Source organism: Lucilia cuprina, chromosome 4 (assembly GCF_022045245.1).
Source record: "Lucilia cuprina isolate Lc7/37 chromosome 4, ASM2204524v1, whole genome shotgun sequence".
In the NCBI taxonomy this organism is placed as follows: Eukaryota; Metazoa; Arthropoda; class Insecta; order Diptera; family Calliphoridae; genus Lucilia; species Lucilia cuprina.
In genome coordinates this window covers 101,049,459-101,069,577 of record NC_060952.1, presented here as the reverse complement: position 1 = coordinate 101,069,577, position 20,119 = coordinate 101,049,459, and the positions used below count along the sequence as shown (strand labels likewise).

The 20,119-nt window shown below is 27.0% G+C and overlaps 1 protein-coding gene across 5 annotated transcripts in view; it reads left to right on the top strand.

Annotated features, from left to right (window-relative positions):
• The first annotated feature begins 3,030 nt into the window (after nt 1-3,030).
• The window catches only part of LOC111674523, a 33,385-nt gene continuing 16,296 nt past the window's right edge, over nt 3,031-20,119 (top strand). For 2 of the 5 annotated variants that reach the window (XM_046947778.1, XM_023435143.2), the window contains exons 1-2: nt 3,032-3,166; nt 8,853-9,101. The gene's annotated coding sequence lies outside the window, so the exon portion shown is untranslated. Of the gene's footprint in view, nt 3,167-3,496; nt 3,613-7,963; nt 8,250-8,852; nt 9,102-20,119 lie in introns of those variants that run through there. The other 3 variants (XM_046947779.1, XM_046947777.1, XM_046947776.1) reach the window with 3 other exon arrangements.

The following is a 20,119-nucleotide window of genomic DNA, read 5'->3' as shown; positions in this document are numbered from 1 at the left end:
TTTGTGTTATAGGTCGATTATGTATTTCGTTTGCCAAAATAATGTGGATACTAAACGATTTTTAATCAATAGCTTGGAATCTTTATAAATAATAACTATTTTATTCATTAATAATATTCATCCAATGAGTTTTTGGTTGACCTGAGCCATTTCTAAACCGAAATCATTCTCTTATTTTGAAGCTAGCAACGAAAATATATATAATTTTATAATAAACATCACATCGACAGATGATTCTCTTGATTTTTTTAGGTTATATATATTTTAGAAATATATGCATTCACACATACTCCAACTAATAAAAAGGAGTAGGAAAGTGCAGTCGGACAAGGCCGATATATATATTAAAACATATTATAGATAAAATAGAAGTTATATGACGTCAAAACGGGCAAAAAAATAATAGCTTTCCTTACGGTTCTATTATGATCAAAAATAATTGTCGCGAAATTATATACTCCTTGGGAGAATACTACAAGGAATCATTTATACATCCAATGTGTCCCTCAGGATTGGGACGTAGTAAAAAATTCCGAGAACCTGTGTAATATTAAAACAGTGATTGAAATTCAAAACAATTTCGTTAGTCATGTGAATGAAAATCCATTTGCCTTGTCAAAGAGCCCTAAAAATAATGTTCTAAATCATCCATCAAAGGCAACTACTCATAGACCCTTTACTACGCCAGCAATGCAACAAAAAATAATACAAAACCAAAACATGTATGTATCAACTTCAACAAACAGTAAGATAAATTCACAACATATTGATTGTTGCAAAGTGTCAACTCCGGGGGTTTTTAAATTATATGGTGATAATGTGTTTCAATAGAAAATACCAGCGTTGTGATAGTCGCTTTTGTACAACACCTGTTGTTTATCTGAAAGCACCTGCAATTAAGCACGAACCTCTAGTGCTCAAAATGCCCCCTAATCCACAAATGACAGACTGTGAAGCAAATGATTGTTGCAATAATTTAATAAAAGCCCAATTTTATTTACTTTACTTTTAAATTCTGAAAATTGTTCTCCACAATCAAAAGAGTCGATAACTCAACTGTGAAAATGTCGAAAAGTCGACTTTGTAAATAAAAGTCGACAAGTGGGAAAAAGCCGTAAAAAGTAGGAAAAAGTCAAAAATAGTTGTAAAGTCAGAAACCATCGATCGAGTAAAGTTCTTACAATTCTACTAGAAAAAGTACTCATTTTTGTTTGAAATGTTTCAAAAAACAATATTGTTTGGTTCGAAATTTGTTGTTTTGTTAGTAGAGTTATTTATAGAATATTTAAAATTATTTATTGAACTCAGAAATTTGCTTTCTTATATACCCTGTGCCGAATTAATATATCTTTACCAAGATATATTAATTATAATTAATATACCTTGGTGTTATTCTAGTTGACTAACGAAGTACCAAGATTTATAGATTTTCATTCACTACAGTGTTTAGTTTTGCATTTTTAGGTTCAATATTATAAAAAAATATTAAAAAGTACCAGTTGAAAAACTAAAAAGTACCTTTTATAGATTTTCGTTCCATCAGTACCCAACATGTTTTTTTTCAGGTTAATTTTTAAGTGTAAACGCATAATTTATATATCATGGTTTATTAAAAAACTGGCGTTCGTTTTGAATTTCTGCTAAATTATTACAATCCGGAAATCGTGATTAGTTTTCCTAGTCAATTTACTGTTTTCTATGTAACAATCTGTTATACCTCCAACTGTTATATTCGATAGCATTGTACAGTGTACCCTAAACAGGTATATGCAATCGAACAGCTGATATATATTTTTTTCTTATTTACATACTTTTCTGCAAAAAATTTGTTTTTGTTTATATAAAATTTAAAAACGTTTAGTTAAAAAAATAATATTGTTTGCAAAAAAAAACATTTCAACTATTTTCCGCATTGCGCCCATTGTCATTAGCCAAACTTTATCCGTTTAGAACAGAACTTTAATGGCACAAATCAGGTCATTTCAGATATTAACTATCCCCCGTATTGTTTAGTGTACGCTGGCATTTTCTTTCAGAAATACTGCATTATCTCATCCAAACACATATGTATTCACGTTAGTGCTACCATATTTTATATTTTATTATTAGAATAATATATATTCTTGTATCTTATGAAAAATGTCGACTTTGTTAATAAAAGTCGAAAAAAGTCCATAAGTCGAAAAAGGTCGATAAGTCGAATAAAGTGGAAAAGTCGAAACAAAAAATCGAAAAATTTTTATGAAGAGTCGATTTTTCGACTTTTTTCATTTTATTAAAAGTCGACTTTTCGACTTTAGGTTTTTTATAAATTTATTAAAGTCGACTTTTCGACTTTAGGTTTTTTATAAATAGTCGACTTTTCGATTTTTCCGACAATGTTTCATTATTCGAAAGTCGATTTATAGAACCCTACCTACAAGGGAAATTTGTTGGGAATCTTTTGATTTTCTGTGTGAGAAAAAGAAAATAAAAACTACAACAAAAAAATATAAACTATCTGATGCTGTAGTTAAACATTGTGAATGAAATAGTCGACATAGACAATGATATAAATGCTTCATATAAAATTGAATTTTAGATTGAAATTTTTTAAGTAATTCAGTTTAAATTACGTTGCAAACAAATTAATGTCATCTCTAATTTTTATCGATCAGCTATTTGTTTTCATTGGTTGGATACAATTATGAAATAAAATTACAAAAAAAGCAAATAAATAGAAAATATATAACTTAATTAGTTAAAATAATGTAACAAACATATTTTTGTATCAAACACAAGCAGTAATATTCCAAAAAATTACAAAATAATGAATGAAAAAAATATGATGGCTATGAACTGTTAATACGAATTACGAACAAAACAAAAAATATATTAATATTCAAGCACAGTTTTACCATCACTGTTGCCTAAAGCTGATTGCAAAATTAAACAGTGCATATGAATGACAGTTAATGGTACGTCACATAACGGCAACGTCACGGAACTTAAGGAGTAACCAGATTTTAAATTTGAAAAAAATAAATAACAAACAATCAGCTGTGGTATTACCATATTTAATATGAAATGATAAATATGTTGTTTATTTTGTTCAGTTTTAAGAAGAAATTTAGACGATGTGGTTGTGAGTCGGTTGGGCGTTGATAACAATTGTGATTTAAATTCGGTAATACATACAAATTAAAAAAACGTAATATAATTATCTAATATATGTAAAAAACATATACTTTATAAGTAATATGTTCAGTTGGCTCTAATTATATTTGCGTAATTAAGAATTTAATTTCCAATAAAAGTTATAGTAAAGGCATTTTAAACAAGCGAACGAATACTGTATAAAAATACATACATTGTGTACGTTGTATGTATGTTTGTAAATATGAAAATTTTTAGGTAGTGCAGTTTTTATTATACGCAGTAATAATTTTATATGTGTTCTTTTCTCTCATTCCATGTTGAACTTATTTTGTTTTTTAGAATTGGCTAAAGTTCAATTAATGATTTTTGAATAACAGAATGGGTGAAAGATATGTATTATAATACATACATACACACATACATACAGATTTGCGAATCAAAACTCCCACCAAAAGTTTCAGTTCATTTGTATAAGTGAGTGCAATAATAATATAATAAGTTAATAAATGGTTTGATAAATTAATTCAATAACAAACCAATACAATAAAACAAAGAAATATAACAATTAATTGTTATATAATAATTATTAAATAGCTACATACACATGTAAAGAACAATTACCTACCAAAGAAATACCTATACGGATAAGTGTTTATATACATAAATGCCTACAATTATGTTCATATTAACTTTTTAAAATCAAAATATGTACATACATATGTATATACAACTATTATAACTACTAATATGTAAGTAAATTGTATGTACAACATAATAAATAAACAAAATGTCAAAAGCAAACATTTAACTCATACAAAATGCATATATACATGCAATCATGCGATATTTTAAAAAAGAAATATTTTTGTCTGCAAAAAGGCTTTCTTTTCTTAATTTCTACCAAAAACATGCAATAAATTTAACAAATTATTCAATATTGTATTTAATCATTTGTACGTGTTTCTTTCTGTCTCCTTCTCGTTCGTGAGATAGGTATATTATGTACATACATATTATGTATGTATTTGCGTATTTATATTGTAATTTCTACAATTTCACTTTGAAACTCTATAAAGTATTTATTGATGTTCTGAATCCTGTCTGTCCGTAAGATATCCTAAAATTCGAAAAAATCCAAAGATTTTATTTTTATGTTTTTGTTTATGGATGTTTATGGATTGTTTTTCTTTCTGTGACGTTTTTGTCAACTTAATGAATCATATGATTGAGTACACCGAACAGAACAACTTACTTTATTGCGATTAAGAGTAGTTATCGGATAATAGGACCCAAATTCTTCGTTCTGTAGTGCTGCGTCGGAACTCGCAGTTTAGAAAATATTGCAGCTAGCGAATGGCTTAAGATCCAATTGGGATTCATTACGAACTACACTAGTAACTAATCTATTCCATAAAGGTGTTTGGAACGGAAAAGGACCAAAGATTTTTATAAAAAGATCAAAAAATTGCTTAAGTTTCGAAAATCTATTAATGGAGTTAATTCAGTTATTATTTTCTTGTATCTCACAGCGAAATGGAATTAAATTTTTTTGTTATTTTTATAATGTAGACACATAATATTATAAAAATCAATTATATAATTTTGAATAATCACCTATGCATATGATACCCCATATATTTAATATAATGTATCATTTAAAGGGGATTTTAAAGCCGCATCCAACAATGTATTTATCATATATTTACAGTCTCCTCATAATTGTTATATTCCAAAAAATATATATATTTTTTACGGATTTCATTAAAATAAATAAAACTTATGCACAATTTTGCAAGTTTTGTACACCGTTATACGCGGCTTCAAAAACGCTTTTAGTTCTTTCAAAATTTGTCTATACCGAATTACGCAGCTATATTGGTATGCTAAAGAAAGTTGTGAGCGTTAATATATTTTCCAAAAAGTGAACTTATATGGGATCAAGGAACAAATGTAGACCGACCAAAACCAATTTTTCCGATGGCTAATTCACTGCTTAAAGTAACTATAACTATTTTCGAGTATCTTTATAAAATTACAACATTACAACAAACAAGAGGGCGCCGTGTAATTTATTGTAGTTTCAAATGTTGTCTATTAGTATCAATGTTTCTTAAAAAGAGGCGTGGCATTTAATCGATGCCTGACCTAAAGGTATATTGGTATGCGGTTTATCCATGAAAAATATATACATATGTATGTACATATTATTGTTTACACATATTTATCTAAAAATCCAAAAATAATTTACATATTAAAAACAAAATAAAAATATTTTTTTGACTTCATTCCGCTCTTTTCTGCGACTTTACAAAAGTACACAACTTTGTAAAAAAAACTAATTTTATTAGGGGCATAACTAAAATTCCATAGAAACAGTCTGTTTGAAATTTCTAAAATTTTACCATTATTAATGTTAAAAAATTGTTGTAGTTTTTGGCTCTGATTGAACTAAAATTTCTTTGATTTTTTTAGCAAAAATTTTAAACAACGTTCAACTTTTTTAACCCTTAACCACATACTATCGGTAACGTTATTATTTAAAAAATTGGTTTAATATAACTAAAAATACACAATAAGACACAATTACATACATACACATTCGTAAACAGATTTTCTTTGACTAATGACAACAACAGAGGCGGTAAAGGGTTAATAGGGTAAATGCACCTAATGTCGGCATGACCCAGTAGTCGGCATTTTTAAAAAAAAAAATTGTAAATAATTACGAGAAACAGTGCAAATTTATTAAGGTTCCACCTTTATTTGATAAAAAATATGGTGTTTTTGCTCTATGAAATGAGTAAATTTGAGTAGGATGAATAATTTCGTCTCTATTTGACATTATTTAGTGACACCTTTTTAGCTTTTTCAGTACTGTCAGTTTTCTTAAAAAAAGATTAGTTTTAGTGCCACCTTAAACAAGTGAATATTAATATTAAATTAAATGATTTATTTGACAAAAATTGGTTTTAATGAAAGAAAACAGTTGAAATATTAATTTTAAAGTGAAAAAGTTATTTAAAAATAATTTTTTTTTGTATTATGTTCAAACATAAGTATTCTATAGTCGGCACTTTAAAATTTTTAATTTCTCTATAGAAAATTGGGTATATTATTATAAAAAATTTGTATATAACATTTTTCTCTTCAAAAATTATATGTATACGAGTTATTTTTGTAAAGAAAATTTATGTATAACACTTTTTTCTATAAAAATTTATGTGTATTACAATTTTCTCTATAGAAGATTGATTGTACAAAATTTGTTTCTATAGGGAATTATGTGTATACAATTTTTTCTATAGAAAATTTTAAGTATAACAATTTTTTTTACAAAAAATTATGTGTATAACAGTTTTTATTAAAAATTGTGTGTATACCCAATTCTTTAAATAGAAAATTAGTTCAATAATAGCTATTTCTATAGATGATTAACATTTTCTCTACAGAATATAATTTTCTATACAAAAAATATGTGTAACTTTTGTATATTAAAATTTTTCTAACAAAGATTGCTTCTCAACTGTTTTTCTACAAAAAACATTATGAGTATAACAGTTTTTTTCTATAGTAAATTTCTAATATGACAATTCTTCTATAGAAAAGTTTTCTTATTATAATATTCTCTACGAAACTTATGTTTAATTTTTTTCCTATAGGAAATTGCATATTTTTATACAAGATTTTCTTTAAAAAACAGTACATATAAGACTTTTCCCTATAAAAAATTACTTTTTTCTCTAACAAAAATTATAATTTTGTATAGAAAATTGCTTGTATAACTCAATTTCTATAGAAAAAATCTTATGTATAATTATTACAATTATAATTATGTTTATAAGATATTTTTCTACAGAAAAAAACTATATTATTACAGATATTTCTATGGAAAAAATTTAATTAACCATTTTCTTTGAAAATTTTGTATTTAACACTTTTTTCTATATAATTATGCCTTTTTTCCAAACAAAAAATCTACTGCCGACTATAGGGACATTTTTTGCCGTACTTAGGAACACTGGTGCCGACTACTGGAAAATTTCGTGTTTTTAACAAAATTTGCAAATTACTAAAAAATAGTTATTTGTTTTTCAAAAATGTTAAGTGGAAAACTTAACTAAACACATAATTGTAATAAATAAAAATCATCGTAATAACATTTTCCGACTCTTTAGGGGGATAGTTTGAAAAAGAGCAAAACGTTAAACTGCCGACTACTGGTACATTTACCCTATTGCCAAAAAGTGTAAAAAGTTGTACGCCCTAATGTGTGTATACATAAATATGTACGTAAATATGTTCATATGTACATATTTATATACAATTATCTGTTGGATTTATTCGCAAATGTAAAGTTGTAGGGGGAGTGTGGTGTATCCATCTGAGTGAGAATAATTACTACATTAATATATTATAAACCCTCTCATATATTACAACAGTAGTTTTGGCTCTCAATGTATTAACCCTTTGATATGTAGTTACTGCCCTGCCCGAACATTTTCTCTTTAAAGACAAACAAATTGCTGAATATGGTTGCCAAATGTACATATATATATACTATAATAATTTCTTGCTTATATAAATGTTCAATAAAACTAGTACATAGTTATATTGAACAGTTTTAAATACTCTTAAATCCATATTTACAGAATGTATTTTTAGTCAATCGGTTTAACTATATTTATAATTTATTATGCTGTAAAATACGATATCAACCAACTAAACCAAATCTAAATCCATAGGTATTGGCAACACTAGACATAAATGAAAACGCTTTTGTTAATGAAAGCTACATTACAAAAATATTTAGTTAGTATTCTCTTGAGTATCGGCCTGTTTAGTCGTGTATTTGAACGTGACGATGATGAAGTATGAATATCAGTGTTTATTTCAATTGAGAATTTAAGAAAAAATTAAATTAAAAAAAAGCTCGACACTCCTTTGTATTTTCATTAACTGTGAGCGACGAGTTGAAAGCAAACATCTCCGAATTTTTAAAATTTGAATTTTTAATCATAATAGTGTACCCGAACAGTTGTTTTGTTTGTAAACAATCTGATGTAAATTCATTTGAATATAGAAAATTTGACGTGATTTTTAATTAAATTAAAGTAAGTGGTGAACATCAACGAAAGCGTTAATTTTATACGTTCTTAACGCCAACTAGTTGCTTCTTTAGTTATACATATATGTATATATACATATGTATGTATGTACATCTGATGGATGTATCTATCACACACGTGTAAACTTAATATGCATTGTAGGGAGTGTGATTTTGTACTCGTATGTTCATATATATGAATGAATGAATGTATGTATGCATGTATAAATAAACATACATTTATATTAACGTATGTATACGAAATCTAAAGGGAAACTAAAGGAAACGGTTTCCCCACAAAGAAGCAAATAATATAAATAATCTAATAAAGTGTTTGTTATTAATTTAAACAAAGTGGAAATATTTTAGTGTTTGAGCTATTACTTTAAATAAATGAGAGAATAAAGAGAAGAAATATTGTATACATTCATACACACATATGTACAAGTATGTGTATTTGTACAATTATTTTCTTGTGTAGTGAATTTAATTTAATACTATACCAAAGTAAATATTATATTACATATATAAAATAAAATATATATATGTACAAATATAGGAATTTATAATTACCTATACCATATGTGACATGTTTGTTAAAAAATTTTAGCAATTGTTGTAAAAGTACCACGCCCACACCTCGATTTAATGTTAAAATACCGAAAGTGCTTAAACGAAGTGCGATAAACGATAACAAAGGAAAGAGAATAATTGTTGTCATAATAACACGATTAAAAACTAACAAAAATATAAATAACAACAAACCAAATAATAGCCATTAAAACTACAACGTATACATTTCACGTTGTTGCTGCTAATTCCGCTGTTTTGCTGCTCTTGAGTTGTGTGATTGTTAAAAGTAAGTACGAAAAAATTTTAAAAATGTTAGTTATAAACATTAAGATTCACTTAAATAGTTTTCCGAAAATTATATGGACATTTTATAGAATGTGACCTAAAAATAAAACGTTAGTATAAGCGGATGTCCATAATAAAAGTTTGTTTTCTTTTTGTCAAAAACTTTCAAGCCTTCAATATTTTTACCTATATGTTATTTGAAGAAGTTGTATAACGTGAAACATTTAAACTTTGTTTTCTGAGTTACATAGGTATTAAATTCCAATTTGTCATTTGTATATACACCATTGTCAATAGTAAACAATATGTTTATTTACTACAAATAAATCGCGTTGATAGAAACAAACTTTTCCATTTAAATATTTTGCTTCTCCTGTAAAATTTTAAAAATGTTAGATAGTTTGCGTTTTAGGTGACGATATATATTTAGATAGCGATTTATTAACAGCTGCAATGAATGAAACTATGTTTTATAATCATTCTACTTGAATACTTCTGTATAATACAGTTATGATTTCATTTAATTAAGAATATTTACTTAATTACGCATTCTTAAGAATTCGTACCCATTATCAGAAATACATGGATTGGTTTCATTTTTGTCATTAGTGTCTAAAACTATCTGGTGTTAAATTTTAGCCCAATCGAATAACGGCAACACATTCCGGAAATCGTTTGAAAAGTATAAAATTATATAAATAAAATAATTTCTACAAAAATTGTACCATTCAATTTATTTTTTCTTAAACCATAAATATGAGTACTATAAGAATATTTTTATTTTGATATATCAATTTTCATAACAAACATTCGCAAACATATGGGTGTTATATAAGTCCAAGGTTTGTGTCTTTCCTCTTAATCTTCTATTTAAAATTATATTTATAAATACCCCATGAAGGTATTAAAAACAATTTTAATTTTAAAAACAATTTTCCCAACTAATGGGTAAATACCGATCCCATCTATAAGAATAATGCTTTTAAAATGTTTCCCGAGAGCTAAAAAAATTTCCACAGCAAATGCTTCCAAGTTCTCGATATTTTCATTTTCACGGAGAAAAAACATGAAAAAATATATAAGTAATTATTAATTTTTTCCTCCACTTTGCTCCAAATGAGAACAATAAAATCCTATATGGATACTTCAGTTAACAATGTCATATCACATACATACATATCTATCTTTTATTTACATGTATATCATTTTACAAAGTAAAAAATGAAAAATGTTTAATGAATACTTAGCGAGAAAATGTATTACTACAAATCATATACAAAGGATGTCTACATACTGGAAAACTTGAGATTTTCGTTATCAAATGTTTTATATTATAAAGTAAATGCTGACGATAACTTGAAAAGTCACGTTTTTCCAATATGAACAGCACGAAATAATTATAAAAAGACAATAAACTTTTTATGATAAACATTAGAGTGCTCCAAAAACATTTTCTTACTTTAAATATCTATATAATTAATAGGCAAGGCGATTTTTTGTGACCCCTTTTACTCTTACAGTATACATCTGATCTTGGCCAAAGGAATATCATTTTAAAGGTATTATTTCGCAGATGTGCACAATATAAATATGAGATCGGTTCAGAAATTTGGGAGCTAAAAGCATTAAGAGTTGTTGCTAATACATAGAAACAAACGTCTCACGTACGTAAGAAGAGAAATATCACTATAAGTTTAAGGAAGAAAGCCACATATAACCTTAAAAAATATTAAAATTGGAAACATGGGAAGCGGAGCTCTCTTTATGTACTCTAGTATTTATAATTACTCGAATAATATCGAAGAAAAACCCTATCTATTAGAATAATGTTTTATATAATTAGAGGAACAGAAATAAAACAAAAAATTTGTTATGAAGTATACAAAATTTTACTTTAACCCTTTTTATTATGAAGTTAACTTGAGGTGAACATTTAAAAAAAAAAAATTCTTTTTGAAACTTTTAATTTAATCCTTTTTTACTAACCTAACCTATTACTAAATTGCCAAATTTGAGCAAAACCTGAAAAATCGAGTTTTTCCCCTTGTAAATGCACTTGCAAACTTCAGTTAACGTTATTCTATCAGCATAATTTTTTACATAACATAGTTTTACAAGCCATAGAACCACGATTCTATGGAATCGAACAATTTCATAGAGGGGGACGGCCTGTCGGATGAAATATTTTTCCTTCATTCAATCTTGGAGCACTCTAATAAACATACATATATGTGTATTTAACCTATCCCAACAAAAAGTTTTAAGTTTATCAATATTGACAACACCAGCGAACAACCATTTTTGATATACTTAATAAAGAAAACAACCAGATGTTACGATATGTTATCGCAAATATAGAAAACAGCACAATGTTCTTAACAACCTATCGCCTTCTTTCAAATACTCCATAACACCCCTAAACAAACACCCCTTCTTAACAAAAACATCGACATAAATAAGTTTTAGCCAGAGAAATTAATCATTATTTATTTGTTTCGAATATATTACACTCAGATATTATTAAAGACTCATTTATCTCTTATTTACAATATTGGAATATTATTTAGTATTAGTCACGTAAATTTCTGAAAAGAAGTGGGTCAATTATGGGCCGATTAATGTTAAATTTCATCAATATTATGTTATTTTAAACCAGTTATGACTGTTCTAACGTATTCCGGTGAGCCACTTGTAGCGGGGTTATATTGTAAATAAAATATACATATTTATTTATGCCTTACAGTTAGTTAATATTGCGAAATAAAATGTTACATCATTAATGGAAGTTTTTTTTAATATTTTAAATAACTAAATTTCTTTACACTTTTTACCTTAAAACAAGTAAGAAATTATAGTCGGACGAGGCCGACCATATAATACCCTTCACCTGTATACGAATAAAATGTGATTTAGTTTTCACAATAAAGCTGAATTGTACTCTGCATCATATATCCTAAAGCCATTTATTGTTTAATAAAACTTTGGATATTTAAGTAAAATTTTGATGGGGGCTTTTTAGAGGGGTTAGAGTTAAATGAGGCCCTATAACTATAAAGTTCATCGGGGTCATCAAGACTAGTATAGAACTTGCTTTTGCAGCTTTTTGTCGAGATACGAGTATATTAAACATAATTATGAACTTAAAAGCACTATTTGGCAGGTTCAGTTTTATGCGGCCTAGGTGAAATAATGGACCGATGTTAACTATTTTCAATAGTCTTCGTCTTTAGTACCATAAAAAATCATGTGCCAAATTGAGTTATCTCCAAAATTGCGACCTGTAGTTTGATTACAATGTTTACAAGCCCTATTAGGGGTACAGTTGTATGGGGGCTAAGTGAAATAATGGACCAATCTTAACCATTTTAAAAGCTTAATCGACTCAGAAAATGATTCTGAGCCGATTGGTATACTTTAAGGTGGGTATAGAACCAATATTATTGTGCGTTACAAACATCAGCACAAACCCCACAAATAGATGTACTTTTTAATAACAGATACATATTTCAAAAAAAAATCGATCGAAAAAATTTGTCCTCGATTATTCGAATGACAACCTAGTTGTTTGTAATTTTTGGACTCTAGTTATTGTCATATGTAGTTCCAATCAATAAGATGAGTTGATTTTACCAAAATCACTCAACTTTTAATTTTACTAAAAGCTTTAGTACAACAATATTTCACTGACGTTAAATGGATACAATGTGTTAAAGTATGTGTGAAAAAACGTATATTTAGATATCGACATTTCTAAAAATATGTATTTATGTAAATACATGAATACATATGGATGTATTTTAAAAAATTCCAAAAATGTAGAAATTAATATAGTATGTATGCCTATATACACTTAGAATGTGAATGCAAATATTTACTACGATGGTCATTCCTATAGTATTTAAATTTTAATTTAAATTTATTTTTTTTTAGATTTTTTTAAATGCTGCACTAAATTAACAGACCATCTGTTGTTTTAACTTTTAGCCACATCACGTGACAAAGACTACAATTTAATATTTTAAACGAATTTGAACGCACAACTATAATACAAATACATAGTTTTGAAAAGTTTTCAAATATATTAAAGATATACTTCTTCTACATTTACTTCTTCAACATTTACAATAAATGTATTCTTAAACAGTGTTAGTATGATATAATAGTTCATAAGTAAGGCCAAATAAATATTTATTGAGTAAAGTAGTGGTTTAAAAATGTGCTCACCACTAGGTGATGATATACATATATAATTTTGGTTATACCCTAATATACACAAATATGTATATGTATATATATTTTGTATGTATGCACATAGATAGATATCTATTTATTTTTTTCGCTCAAAAAGTGTGGGTAGTAATTTTTACGTAGTACGAACGAAGTGCTTATACCAACCAATTGGTAGAGTTGCCGAAGAAATTCACTTGATCTTGATCTTTAAATATGTACGATGTGAAAAAACGAGTATTCTGTAAAAATTGAAACCGTTTACGTGTTTCACAAGTTTGTTTACAAAGCTGTAATTCTATAAAATACTGGAAATTCATTTATTTATTAATAGTATAATATTACTACAATGTAGATATGTAATATATAAATAAGCGTTTTACTGCGGAATTTTAGATGGCTCAATAAAATAGTCCCAGAATTTATTCGATATAAGGCGAATTGTACTGCCATGTATGGATATTAATGTGGACATCAGGGTGTTTTTCAGAATATCAGATCTTGCAAGAGAACATTTCTGATATAATGAGTATAACAATATTAGCAAATTGAGATTTACTTACTAGGAAGAAATAATAAAATTTAGATCGGACGCAGCTGATTTTATTTATTTATTGAATTCATATAGGTAATATTCTTTTAATCAAAAATAAACGTTTTGTTGTTGCAATGTAATACGCGTTTTCCTAATTTAATCTGATTAAGGATGTAAAAAAACAGTAATGTTCTATAGTTGAAACGAAAACTTTTCGACTTTTTGCAATTTATAAAATTTTTTCATTTAAATAAAAGTCGACTTTAAATATTTTATAAATAGTCACCTTTTTCGAATTTTCGACTTTTTTTTAAAGTTTTTGACTTTTTTCTCAAAATTTTTGTCCTGGGGTCAATATTTGGCGAGCTTTTCGACTTTTCGAATTCTTTCGACTTTTTCCGATTTTTTCGACTATTTTCGACTTTTGGACTCTTTCCGACATTTTGACTTTTGTCTACTTTTATTTACAAGGTCGACTTTTCGAACAAAATAGTCGACTTCTACTTTTTTCGACAAAAACTCGATTGTTTGATTATTCGAAAGTCGATTTATAGAACTCTAAAAATAGTAGTAGTTAAATATTTCCATATACAAAAAAGATGAAATAATTATGTATTTTAGATTTTATTCAGAATAAAACAATTAAAGCCATCTTAAATGTTATATATGATGAAACATCTTCAAGGCGTCTTAACTTTGTAAAATATTAGAAGTGTTGGTGTAGTCGTAGGCGTTTTTGTCGCTGGGGCTAAAAGAATATACATAAATACACGAATTTTTACATACATATGGTAGGTATATATGTACGTACATTGTAAATTTCAAATTCACAAAATGTGTTCTCTTATTTAATTAGTATTTAGTTCCCCTCTCGTAGATTTTTTAAAAAAATAAAAAAATATAATACTTCCTATAGCCTTCAACTAATTTCAAGCTAAACTATCTACGCAGTATCTTAGTCAAATTATTTATGACAGTTATTCCATCAATGAGACAACACCGACGACTTCCACCTGCATATATGTAGATACATATGTGTATACATACATATGCACATATTGAAATAAAAACGACATTACCATCGAAAAATCATGAAGGGGTGTTTGCTGTTGATGTTAACAACAAAGTTATTTTAATTTTGATATTACTTGAGAGTGTTATCCATCATGTAGTTTACGTAGTACATAAGGGTACATAAGAATTTAGCATAATATTTTCGAGTACTCGTAATCATTTCATTTTATTTTTCCTCAACGACAGCAGCCACAAATAATAAAAACAAAAAAACTAAAACTCACACTTTTGTCATGCACAGAAAACTAAAGCATAAAGTTTAACTAAAATGTGAAACAAATGCTCAAAAGAATTGTCCTAAAGACTGCTTGAGATACACACTTGGATCTCCCTTAGCTACCGACACTATGTCAGTTCATTCCGCTAGTCAGCCAGTATTTTTGCATGTAATCGAGTGTTGTGAGTCTGTATTTGATGCTGCTGTTTTGAACTTTGCAAGTGACTTTATCGCTGAAAATTGACACCGGAAGTTGCCTACATTTATGATGTATATGTTGTCAATGTTGTTTGTTACCAGTGAATCTTCTTCAGACTCACTATTGTTTATTTTAATTTAATGCTAAAGTTTTTTCTCAGCAATTTGTCTTGTCTTCTTTTTCCATTGTTATTTAATTCTTTTTGTTTTTTCTTTCTTACGATTCAAATTAAAATTTGAATTTAAAATTTAAATCACAAAAGTATATGCTGGTGAGTCTGTGAATATACATATAATAGAGCATATTTTTATTATTTATTTGTTGTTGTTTTATATGTATTCGACATTACGCACACGCCACTCTTGATTACATAGTTTGAAATAAAGAATCACATAATATTCAAATTTTATACATAATATGTATACATATAGTTAGCAGATATTATTTTATATTACAATATTGCATAAATGTTGCAGTTAGAAGTTGATTAAAGAAAAATTGCAATAAATTTCGGTTTTATTAAATTTCAAAAAATTTGCTCTTTTGTAATTAGTTTTATATACATATGTACTTATATACATACATATGTATGTAACGAAACAAGAGCATACTTATTTTACTTCCGAAATAATATATACATATGTACATATTGAGCAGAAATCTTCATTATTTTTTTTTTAAACTTCTTTAATTTACGAGTTTTAAAGTACATATTATTAAATGAACAAAAAAAAAACATGTAAAAAATCTGAAATTGTTGTAACGAATATTTAGTTACTAAGTTTATTATCTATACTTTTGTACCCTACAGATAAACATGTAAAAATCTGAAATTGATGTAACGAATATTTAGTTACTAAGTTTATTATCTATACTTTTGTACCCTACAGATAACCTCAGAACAACTTTCTGTACAGGTCGCAACATACGTCCTTAAAAAAAATACAAAGACCCAAGAAAATAATGTTAAATATAATAGCGGACATGTGAACACTTCTAATTTTTTATAAACACATATGATAAAACTAATTTTTAGTTGGGCCATACAAATTTTTTAATCGGAAAACGGCACGAAAGTCCATAATTATCTTATAAGCAACAGTATTACCATCAAATTCGATATAACACACATTTATGTATTAAAAGATTATATATTTTTAAGATTATAAAAGAATTATTTAAAATATTAAAAATACTTCAAAATAAGGCGTGTAGTACAGTGCATTCATATACTTATGTCAATTCTGTAATAATTAAGTTTTGCGAATCAACTCGTGGCATACATTTCTTGTTCATCAGTTTCATCAGCATAAATCTAATAAATTATAAAATAAAAATGGACAAAATCTTTCAACATTTAAACATAGCCCCCATAAAAGTGCTCCTAGACGTTCATGACTTAATAAACCCTCTTACCAAAAATTATATTATTGCCAAAAAATCTTTTACAAATCAAAAAATAATGTATTAAAATAAAACTATTTTTACATTTTCTTGAACTTTAACCGCAAATAATTGGAATATGTATGTATGTAATTATCCTTCCAATGTGCTATAAACACGGTTAAAAATGATTACAAAACTGAAAAATATGCATTTTAATTTAAGCGGCAGTTTCAAACATTTAGCAATTTTGTTAAACAAATTAAAATTTAAAATTTCAAAAAAAATTCACTTCAAAATCTCTCACAGATTATCGGTACTTATGATTTTTTGAGGATTTCAGAGAAAATAATAGTTTGGTAAACTTTTTGAAAAACAGGTTACTATTATGCATTTTATATAAATTTTTTTTCAGAATATAAATTCGTTTCAAAAGTATTCACAAACATTCGTTTTGTTGGTCGTGTTATCTTTCAAATAACTGATTTGCTCGGAACAACAGCGACGTGTAAGTAGTAAACATTTTCCAACGTCAATGAGGAACTAAAAATGCTACAAAAAGTAAACCACTTTAAGAAGCACGCATGGCTTTGAAATAACGCCGTTAAGAATCAATAGGTATTTTTTTTGTACTGTTTTTTTTTAATAAAACTCATTTTATTTTGGAGTTGATTGATAAGATCTTGCAATTTATTTATTTATTATAACCTACACACTTTAGTGGGGAGGGTATATTGGGTTTGTGCTGATGTTTGTAACATAGAAAAATATTCGTCCAATACCACCTTAAAGTATACCAATCGGCTTAGAATCATTTTCTGAGTCGACTAAGCTATGTCCGTCTGTTGACTGGTGGCTGTCCATGTAAACCTTGTGCGCAAGGTACAGGCCGCAATTTTGAAGATAATTAGATGAAATTTGGCACACACGCTACTTTTGGCCAAGGACAAAGCCTATTGAAAATGGTTAAAATCGGTCCATTATTTCGATAGCCCATACAACGTACCCCAAAATAGGGCCTTTTGGCTTATAATTAATTTAAATGATCTGTTATGTTTACAAAAGTCGATAAAATTTAGTTTTATAGAACTTTAAATGGCATTGCGATTTTTGTAATGATCGGGCTTCATTTGAACCTATTCCCATACAAACTCCTTCAGAAAATGACTTAAAGGTCAAAATTCACTTACAAACACTAATAACACTTTTAAATTCTACATAAATATTATTGAAGACGACTTAACTCCCTACCAACATTTTTTGATAAATTTGACACATATCTTTTTTTTTTGGTTCAAGGACGATCGCTATTAAAAATGGTTGAAATCGGTCCATTATTTCTCCTAGCCCCATACAACGTACCCCCCGAATCGGGCCTTTAGGCTCATAAGTATATATAGTGTCAACGAAAATCAGCAAAAATTAGTTTTATAGAACAATAATTGACAATACTAATTTTTATTGTGATCGGCCCTCATTTGACCCTAACCCCCATACAGACTCCCCTTCAGAAAATGACTTGATGGTCAAAATTAACTTATAATTACTTATAAAACGATTAAAATCTACATAAATGACTTTGTAGTAGACGTAAATTCATCTACCAAAATTTATAAGGATAGGCCCATATTTACCCCTTCTCCCCTATGAGCCCTCTTGTAGAAAATCTCTTTTTTGTCAACAATAAGTAAAAATATTCCACAATAAAACAAATTAAATGCTTTATTTAAAAAAATTCAAAATTTTAACATACTGACTGGTGTAGGGTATCATATGATCGGCAATGTCCGACTATAAATTCATACTTGTTTTACTATAGAGGAAAAACTATTACATAATATGTATATTTGTACTCACCCTAGATATCCACAAAACAATAAAAAATTTTTTTTTGATTTATTTTTCCCCAAGACAACTACTATTTTAATGTATAAATGTTGTTTTTATGTGTGTATATAACAACTACAGTGATATCGAACATATTTCCTACAGAAAATATTATTATAAAAATCGTTTAAAAATTAAAGTTTTAAATGATAAATAATAGTAATAATACTACTAGTTCAACGCATTATTGTATCCTGTACTAGTTTTTTTAAGAATTGTCAGAGAACCATTAGTTAACATATAATTTTTAAAACTATAAACAGTTCCGGAATAATCATATATAATTAGGAAACTATTTCATTAAAAATATTTGTACAAAAAATTTACCAACCATTTTTAATATATATTTTTTAATTTTTATTCACTGTGGATTTTCCGGTGGAAAAGCCCATGTGTAAAATTTCACACGTTAAAATATGAGTTTGAATTTGCGCAAAATCAATTTTTAATTTCACTTTATATAATTTACAAATTATATAGAATTATTTTTTAAACAGTAATATGTACATATAAGGTTTACGCTTTTTTGTATGATATATTGTTTATCACACCGTTTCCTGCAATATTGTTGTCAATACGATCACTATACAATGTAACCCAGCTAAAACGTATTACTATTTCTCACACACCCATGTAGTTGTATATGTCCAACAAACAAATTACTAATTTGTAATGGGAATTTTAAAATACATAATACAAAATACAAAAACAGAACTATATACATATGTATGTATGTGAAATATTTTTATTTATTTTAACATTAATATGATTTAACATAATTTGTTACTGCTAAAATCATATCATATCGCTAAAATATAAATCGCGATTAAGCTTTTGCTTATGTTTAAAAACCGGTTAACCGTTTAACAAAACCCCGGTTTTTATTGCATATTTCGTTTTTTTTGTGAACCGGTTTTATGAAAACATCGATTTTCAGTTAACCGGATTATTCGGTTTTTATGTATCGGTTAACCGGTCTCAAAAAATATTAATTTTTAGTGCAAAATTGTATGTTTTTTGGATTTTTTATTGTTTATCACATTTTTAATAGTTTTGTATACGAAATTTTATAATATTTTAAAATTTCCGTTCGTGTTTATAATAACAGACCTAATAATGTTAAACAAAAGTTAGGAAATGTTAAAAATATTTTATGTGCATATGTATATAAAATGAAGATTTACAATTTCAGGAAGTAAAGTAAAAAGTTGGCATTTAAATGATTTTAACATTTTTGTAGAGTATTTTTAATTTATTAAAATTAATTAATTTTCGGTGTCAAAATTTTGGTAATTTTTAGGTTGTACAGAAAAACACGTTTGGTTTGGTACATTTCAGAAATTTTTAGATTATTTTGGAAAGAAGTGCAAATATCTTAATCAGCAATTCATAATATTTCGTAAAATGTCCTCTTCCAAGTAAATATAAGTATATTTTAAAGATTTCCACACATTTTGGTTAACCTGTTTTTTATTCTCGGTTAACCGACAAACCGGT